The following is an 8,611-nucleotide window of genomic DNA, read 5'->3' as shown; positions in this document are numbered from 1 at the left end:
GTCACTAGGCTGCGGATAATGGTTGGCATAAAAAGACCACTGAAATTATTTTGTGACAATAAGTCGGCAGTAGTGTATTCCAACAACAGAAGCAATACGAAGTCAAAACATTTATACGTAAAGTTTCTGGTTGTTAAAGAAAGAGTTCAGAATGGTCAAATTTCGATAGAACATATAGGAACAAACTCTATGGTGGTAGATCCATTGAAAAAAAGGTTTATCACCTAAAGTTTTTCATGAGCATGTTGCTCGCATGGGTGTCAGTCACTATTATAATTCCATAGTTTAGTGAGAGTTTGTTATTAAAGATATTCTTTGACCTTTAATTTTTTTTTTTATTTTTTATATAGAATAAAGTTGACAGTTTAAGTTTTATTATCTGAAATTGTTTATTATGCATGAGGTTTTGCAAATGTGGTTTTGCATAAAGTTTTAAGAATGATCTCACTAAGGAATTTGGACCAGTTGGAAACAGGCATGATCTATATCACTTTGCATGTAGTTTCCATGCTATCCATCCATACTTGACCTATGTTATTGAATGTTTTGGAATTGGTGAAGGAAGGTTTAGTTACGAGGGTTGTGACAAAAGCCGCCTTGATTCTGTGCTAATATAGGAGATGGACTAGATTGAACTAACGAGGAATTCTATTATTGAAATAACATGTTTATGCGCGCTTAAGGTTTATGTGATTTAATTATATCAAGCACACAGATATAGCCCAAGTGGGAGATTGTTAGATATATTTCAATAATAATATGTTTACTAAAGTATGGGCTATGTATGTAGATTAATAATTTATCACATTGGGTTATTTTATTATATTGGGCTATATTATGTGATCTAATTAACTAAGGCCCTAGATTCCTAATTGAGGATGGACTTAATGGGTAGAAGCCCAATCCTAGTTAATTAGGGTTTAATGGGAACCAACTGGTACATAAAGAGACATTAGGCTATGATCCCCAGTATACCAAAACAATAAGCAATCAATCTTTCTTGAATCCCATATAGAGAAAATCCCATTTAAGGCATTTGAAGTTTTTGGTTGAGGAAGACAATAGCCATTTAGAGCCATTATCAATTCAGAGTCAATTTGGAGTCATTATCAATTCGTCAATGGAATTTGGTACGTATATAGTCTTGACAATTTGGCATTAATGATCTAGGGTTTATCTATTCAATATAGATACAAAATAATGATGCTAATACATGCATCAATTTCATACATGGGGCACATCAATTACATACACACAAAAATCTAAATATATCAATTTTATGTAACGTTTAGCTGCTGGATAGAGAGAGAATTAAGTGTGAATGATAATTTAAATTGTATTTGAACTATGCATGCTAGTGATAGTGTGATGACAAAAATTGCAAATGAAGGGTCTTATTACTATTCTTTTGTAAATTAAACGCAAGAGATTGAATTAATGTAAAGGGTTAGATTAAATCAAGCTTGAGAGAGGACTGCTATTACATCGGTTGGTTTCTGTTAATTAATTGGTCATGCAAATCCATACATGAATCCACACTCTAGAGACTTTTATACATTGAATTTTGTTGCAACATTAGTTTAAGATTAGATTTAAGAACTTAATAATTTTTTTAATTGTCTTTATAAAATTAGTGAGCATTGGTGATAACTAAGAAGAATTGTATTTCAATCTCCTTGTAGACGATACTTGATCGTTGACCATTTTATTTATTACAACTCGATGTGTGTGCTTGTACTTATCAAATGTCAATAATAGATTCCATAATAAATCATATAAAAGTCACATGCTCAACATAAATCTCAAGTAACAATTTTATTGGCGATGGCAAAAATATCAACCAATAAATTTTTTACCTTACACTAAGACGTTCTAGTAGTTGTGTCACTTATCTTGCTGAACTCCAATTAATGTCGAAGAGAATTAGTTCCTGTAGAGAAAACTTGAATCAGACCCTAAACTTGTGGCTTGACTCGAAACCATTCCCAAATTTCGAATAATAATTTCAACCAAAAAGTTGCTACACCAAACTTAATCCCATTGGTTACCACCTCAAAAACCTTCAAATCGCCAACCCAAGATCCAGAATCTGACGATGGCGTGGAGCACGTATCTTGTGGCAACAACGGAGTGGTGTGCTGGATTGGGCAACGTAGACTTGCACGGCAATGATGAACGTGAACGACAGACGAAAGATGGCATGTATGAGGGCGGTCAGCGCAACTGACGTGGTTGAGCTGTGCAGTGACGAATGTGAGAGTGAGAGATAGAAGAAAGAGAGTTTTTTTTATTACAACAATGGCAAGGTAGGGGATGGATCCTCTTATCTTTAAGGAGGAAGACCATGTTAATTAATGTTAACTTAAGTTCACATTGGCTGAAGAAAGAGAGGTTAAAAAAGAGGCCTCCACATATAATTATGTTCTTGAAAATTCTAATACTCTTTTTAAAACTCAAAGTATTATAATTTTTTTTAATACCCTGTTAGGGAATACGCCCTAGACATTATGGTCCACTTTAATATTACAGAGATGAATGGTGGTGTCATAGATGAAAAAAGTCAAGTTAGTATGATCATGGAATCTCTTTCAAAGAGTTTCCTAACTTTTCATACAAATGCTGTAATGAATAAGATTGATTATAATTTGACCACTCTCTTAAATGAACTCCAGAATTATCAATCTTTAATTAAAAATAAAGAAGGGGAAGTAGATGTTGTTTCCCAAATGAATTTTTTGAAGGGATATACATCAGGTAAGAAACCTTCAGAAAAGAAGTCTGGTCCTTCAAAGGATAAAAGTATCCAAATGAAGAAGAAAGGGAAAGGAAAGAAGAAAGCTCCTGCCAAGAAAAGCAAGAACAAGGTTGCAAAAGAAAAATGTTTCTATTGTAACAAAGATGGGCATTGGAAACGAAATTGCCCAAAATACAGTGCGAAAAAGAAAGCTGAGAAGGAAAACCAAGGTAAATCCCATTTACTAGTAGTTCCTGGAAGCAGCTATCAAAAAAGGAAATGAGTTTCAAGGTGGGAACAGGTGAAGTTATTTCAACTGAAGCAGTGGGAGACATCAAGTTATGTTTTGGAGATTCCTACATTTTATTAGAAAATGTATATTATGTACCTAAGATGAAAATGAACTTAATCTCTGTATCTTGTTTATTGGAACATATATATAAAGTAACTTTTGATATAAATGAAGTATTCATTAGTTTAAGAGGTGTTCAAATATGCTCTACTAAACTTGAAAATAACTAGGAATGAATCATGTCACTCGGAATTCTAGAGAGTGAATCTTCTCTTTTAGATGTGTTAAAACCATCTGATGCAAAAGCTATTTTAAATATAGAGATGTTTAAAACAGCTGAAACTCAAAATAAGAAACAAAAGATTTCTCCTAACGCCTATCTTTGGCACTTAAGACTTGGTCACATAAATCTCAATAGGATTGAGAGATTAGTAAAGAATGAAAATCTAAATCAGTTAGAAGACAAATCTTTACTTCCATGTGAATCATGCCTAGAGGGAAAAATGACTAAAAGATATTTTTTAGGAAAAGGTCTTAGAACCAAATAACCCCTAGAACTTATACATTCAGATCTTTGTGGTCCGATGAATGTCCAAGCTCGATGAGGATTTGAGTATTTCATCAGTTTTATTGATGATTATTCTAGATATGGCTTTGTTTACCTAATGCGTTATACGTATGAAACTATTGAAAAATTCAAAGAATACAAGACGAATGTTGAGAACCTATTAGGTAAAAGAACTAAAACACTCTGATCAGATTGAGGTGGTGAGTATATGAATTTAAAATTCCAGAACTATTTAGTAGAATATGAAATTTATTTCCAACTCACTGCACTTGGTACACCACAACAGAACGGTGTAGCAGAAAGGAGAAATCGAAACCTGTTAGACATGGTTCATTCAATGGTGAGTTATGCCTTGTTACCTCAGTCCTTTTAGGGGTATGTAGTGTAGGTTGTCGTATATATTCTGAACATGGTTCCCTAAAAAAGTGTTTCAGAAACACCGTATGAGTTATGGAGAGGACGTAAAGGTAGTTTAAGTCACTTCAGAATCTGGGAATGTCCGACACACATGTTGGTATAAAACCCTGAAGTACAAAAGTAGGCCTATTTGTAGATACCTTAAAGAAACAAAAGGTGATCTATTTTTATGATCCTCAAGAAGATAAATTATTTATATCGATAAATGCTACATTTTTAGAGGAAGATTACATAATAAATCATCAACCTCGTAGTAAGCTGGTATTAAATGAGATGTTCAGAGAATCTACAGATAAATCAACAAAAGTTGTTGATCAATCTGGTCCTTAAAAAGTTGTTGGTCTATCACATCCTTCTCATGAATTAAGAATGTTTCGACATAGTGGGAAGGTTTTTCAACAACCTGACCGCTACATGGGTTTAACAGAAATTCAAATCGTCATACCTGATGATGGCTTAGAGGATCCATTGACCTTTAAACAGACAATGGATGATCTAGATAGTGACTAATAGATAAAAGTCATGGACCTAGAAATCGACTCAATATACTTCAGTTCTGTATGGGAGCTTGTAGATCAACCAGATGGGGTAAAATCTATTGGTTTCAAGTGGATCTACAAAAGAAAGCGAGACCAAACTGGTAAAGTGAAAACCTACAAAGCCAGACTTGTGACAAAAGATTTTACCCAAAGAAAGGGGGTAGATTATGGAGAAACCTTCTCTTCTATTGCCATAATTAAATTTATTAAAATACTTTTTATCCATTGCTGCTTTTTATGATTATGATATATGACAAATGGATGTCAAGATAATCTTTTTGAATGGTCATCTTGATGAAAGTATTTATATGTCTCAACTAGAAGGGTTCATTGAATAGGGTCAAGAACAAAAAGTTTGCAAACTTAAAAGATCCATTTTGTGGATTAAAACAAGCATCTTGATCTTGGAATATAAAATTTGATACTGCGATCAAATCTTATGGCTTTGAACAGAGTGTTGACGAACCTTGTGTTTACAAAAAAATAGTCAACAAGACGGTAGCTTTCCTGGTACTTTATGTTGATGATATCCTGCTCATTGAGAATGAGACAGGATTGCTTGCTGACGTAAAGAGATATCTAGTATCACAATTTCAAATGAAAGATTTAGGAAAAACTCAGTATATTCTTGGAATCTAGATTGTTCAGAATCGCAAGAAAAAAACGTTAGCCTTATCTCAAGCATTTTATATTGGCAAAATGTTGTCAAGATATAATATGCAAAATTCTAAAAAAGGTATGCTGCCTCTTAGACACAAAATTCATTTGTATGAAAAACAATGCCCTAAGACACCTCAAGAAGTTGAGAAAATGAAAAGAATTCCTTATGCATTAGCATTCGGAAGCTTGATGTACGCTACATTTGTACACGCCTAGACATATGCTTTGTAGTCAGAATAGTCAGCAGGCTTCAGTCCAACCTTGGACACAACCATTGGACTGCTGTTAAGAATATCCTCAAGTATCTTCAGAGAACGAGGGACTATATGCTCATGTATGGTTCTAACAATTTGATCCTTACGGGATACACTGATTCTCATTTTTAAACTGATCTAGATTCTAGGAAATCTACATCAGGTTCAGTATTCACTCTCAACGGAGGAGGTATAATGTGGAGGAGCATCAAATAGAGTTGTATTGCTGACTCCATCATGGAAGCTAAATATGTAGTTGCATGTGAAGCAGTTAAAGAAGTAGTATGACTCAGAAAATTCCAGACTGATTTGGAAGTTGTTCCAAATATGCATCTGCTGATCACCCTGTATTGTAATAACAGTGGAGCAGTTGCCAACTCAAAAGAATTTAGAAGCCATAAACGCGAAAAACACATCGAGTGAAAGAACCATCTCATTAGGGAGATAGTATACCGAGGAAACGTGATAGTCACAAAAATAGCCTCTGAAGATAATCTTGTTGATCCATTTATGAAGGCCATCACGACTAAATTGTTCGAGGGTCACCTGGTAAGACTTGGATTATGAGCTTCATAAATCTAAGGCAAGTGGGAGAATGTCAAAGGTATATAGATGTCATAGTTTATTGAGTTTTCTCTCTTTTTCTTAACATTGTATATTTGTATAGAAGGAAATAACAGAAACTCATTGAGGATAGAAGAAAATTTTCATCGAGTATCGAGTAGAAACTTATCAAGCATCGAATATCTAGCATCAAGGATTTGACAGAGCCTTTCTCAGCCATTTATTCATCATCTTAGTGTTGATCTTGAGTAATTGGTCTAGTGTTGATCTTGAGTAATTGGCCTAGAGTAGACCGAATAACCCAACAAAAGTGTTTCTTGAAGTAATTCTTGGAACTTTCTTGACTTTTTTACACAGCTTTGATGCCAATTTGTTGCCATTACACATGTAGGGTTAAGATTAAAACACCTATTTTGGACGCGTGTTGCTTTCTGCCTTTTCTTTACATGCAACAAAATATCCCTGATGAAGAAGAAAGTCTACAGATTCCTTTTCATTCTTCTTCTCTCCGAATTGATGCTCTCTGCAATATACATTCTAATCTTTTCCTCTTCTACACAGTTAATTCTTTATACTACTACTTCTTGATATTACTTCTATTACTCTATTCTTTACTTGATTGGTGACTTCTAATTTTGTTATTGATGTTGAATCGTGGTACTTTGATGAAATCACAATGGAGATTATCAAGCAAAGACGAGAAAGTAGAAGAGAGAATTGACACAGTGAGTTGAGAGTGGTTCGGCTATTATAATGCCTATATTCACTATGTTGAGAGAAGAATTTTATTGAAGAATTTCAGAGAACTTTTTTACGGCATGAATCTCATATAAGTGTTCTACTCCTTTGCATTCTAAATCTCTCCTATTTATAGACTTTAGAAACGCATTGGTTTGTTATAAACTAAACTATCTTAACTGATTTTCAATTTCACACACAAATAACTTTTAGGTTATTTCTTCAAATTTCATTGGTTCAATTTAGCATCGTGGTTGCACCGAATTTTGCTTTCAAGGAAGTAGATCTTCCACGACACAACAAAGATTGATATTCAATTCTAACAGATTTCCATTTGTCCTTTGCATTGTATAGGACTAAGATAGGAAATATCAAGGTTTTGACTAGAGAAGATGGCAAGGTTCAACGACATTGTCTACGAAGAAACTACCCTTGCAACTCCCATTTCTTGAGGAAGAAGAAAGAATATTGTTTGTGGAGGATTTAATTTACTATCACATTGTAAACGGAAAAAAAAAAAGAAGTTTACCTATTAATTGCATCTCCTATTAATTGCATCTCTCATATGATATATAATAAGATTATAAACTAAATTATTTGTGGTAAATGAATATTTTTCCCCCAAGGCTTTCCCATTAGATATGCAAATTATATATTCGTTGTTTAATTTTGTTGATTTTCTCAAATATTAAATAATAGTAGACGATTGTTGTAGAATTTTCTACCGGTAAGTGTACAAGTTAAGTTAAGTTTTCACACACTATGGAGCACTGAAGACTTTTGGGTAGCCTAACTGATAAGTGCAAACATATGCATCAAATAATAATATAGTTAAATAATCTGGAATCGAGTATCGAACTCTCAGAATCAAGTTATCAATTCTTTTAGTTATCATAAAAATCATTCTAATTTTATTTAGAAGATGGACTCATAATAAAACCTGACTAAAGAAAGTAGTAAATGGCTACAAATTATATATAAACACGTGCTATTCTATCTTCAGCCCAACCCTATCTCACACCTAGCCTATTCATTTAATTGTTTGCAATTATTTAGCTAATCATTGTATTACAACTCTTCATTATTGATGTAACCAAGAGGGATTGAAGATATTACTATTATATGTGGTTAGTTGTAGGTATCATAGTTCAAAACTTTGGTAGGAGGAATTTCGATTTTTCTCCCATTTCTCAAAATTTCATTTTGAGTTTTTTTTAAATGTTGTAAATACAGCAACATATATGTATGATAGATTTCTATTTAAAGGAATCGAATTTCTAGTTGAAGCGATACATCGCTTATGGCTTTAATTTATGTTTTGAATTTACAAAAATATAGAGAAGTTTGAACATTAAACTGAAAATTCTTTTTACACAGAGAAGAATTACAAGGAAAAAAGGAATTACATTTGATGACTACTTCTTCAAACGTTCTCCAAATCTTCACTAATTTAATGAACTCTTCAATCGCGAACTAGACACTACTGCTAAGTCTTACCCACTATTCTTCGACAAGGATTTAATTTGTAGGAACTAATTTTTGAAAGACTAAAAGAAGAAGTTTTGTAGAGACACTTTTCCTCTAATGTATGAGACTGATGAGAGATTGAGAGAGATCTTCCAAAAGAGTGAGTGTGTTAGAGATTTTTTTTCTCATCCATCAAAATGCAGAGTGAGTGTGTAATTGCAAGGGAGTTATTATTTAATTTAATATTAAATTAAATCTAATTAATATAATTATTAGCTAATTTACTTAATTTAGTTAATTAATCTTGATTAATTAAATATTATATATTTAATTAATATTACATTTTTTAATTATGTTCAAATGTATTTCCCTCTCGTA

The sequence above is a fragment of the Benincasa hispida genome, chromosome 12 (assembly GCF_009727055.1).
Source record: "Benincasa hispida cultivar B227 chromosome 12, ASM972705v1, whole genome shotgun sequence".
NCBI lineage: Eukaryota > Viridiplantae > Streptophyta > Magnoliopsida > Cucurbitales > Cucurbitaceae > Benincasa > Benincasa hispida.
Note: the sequence above shows the minus strand (reverse complement) of the source record.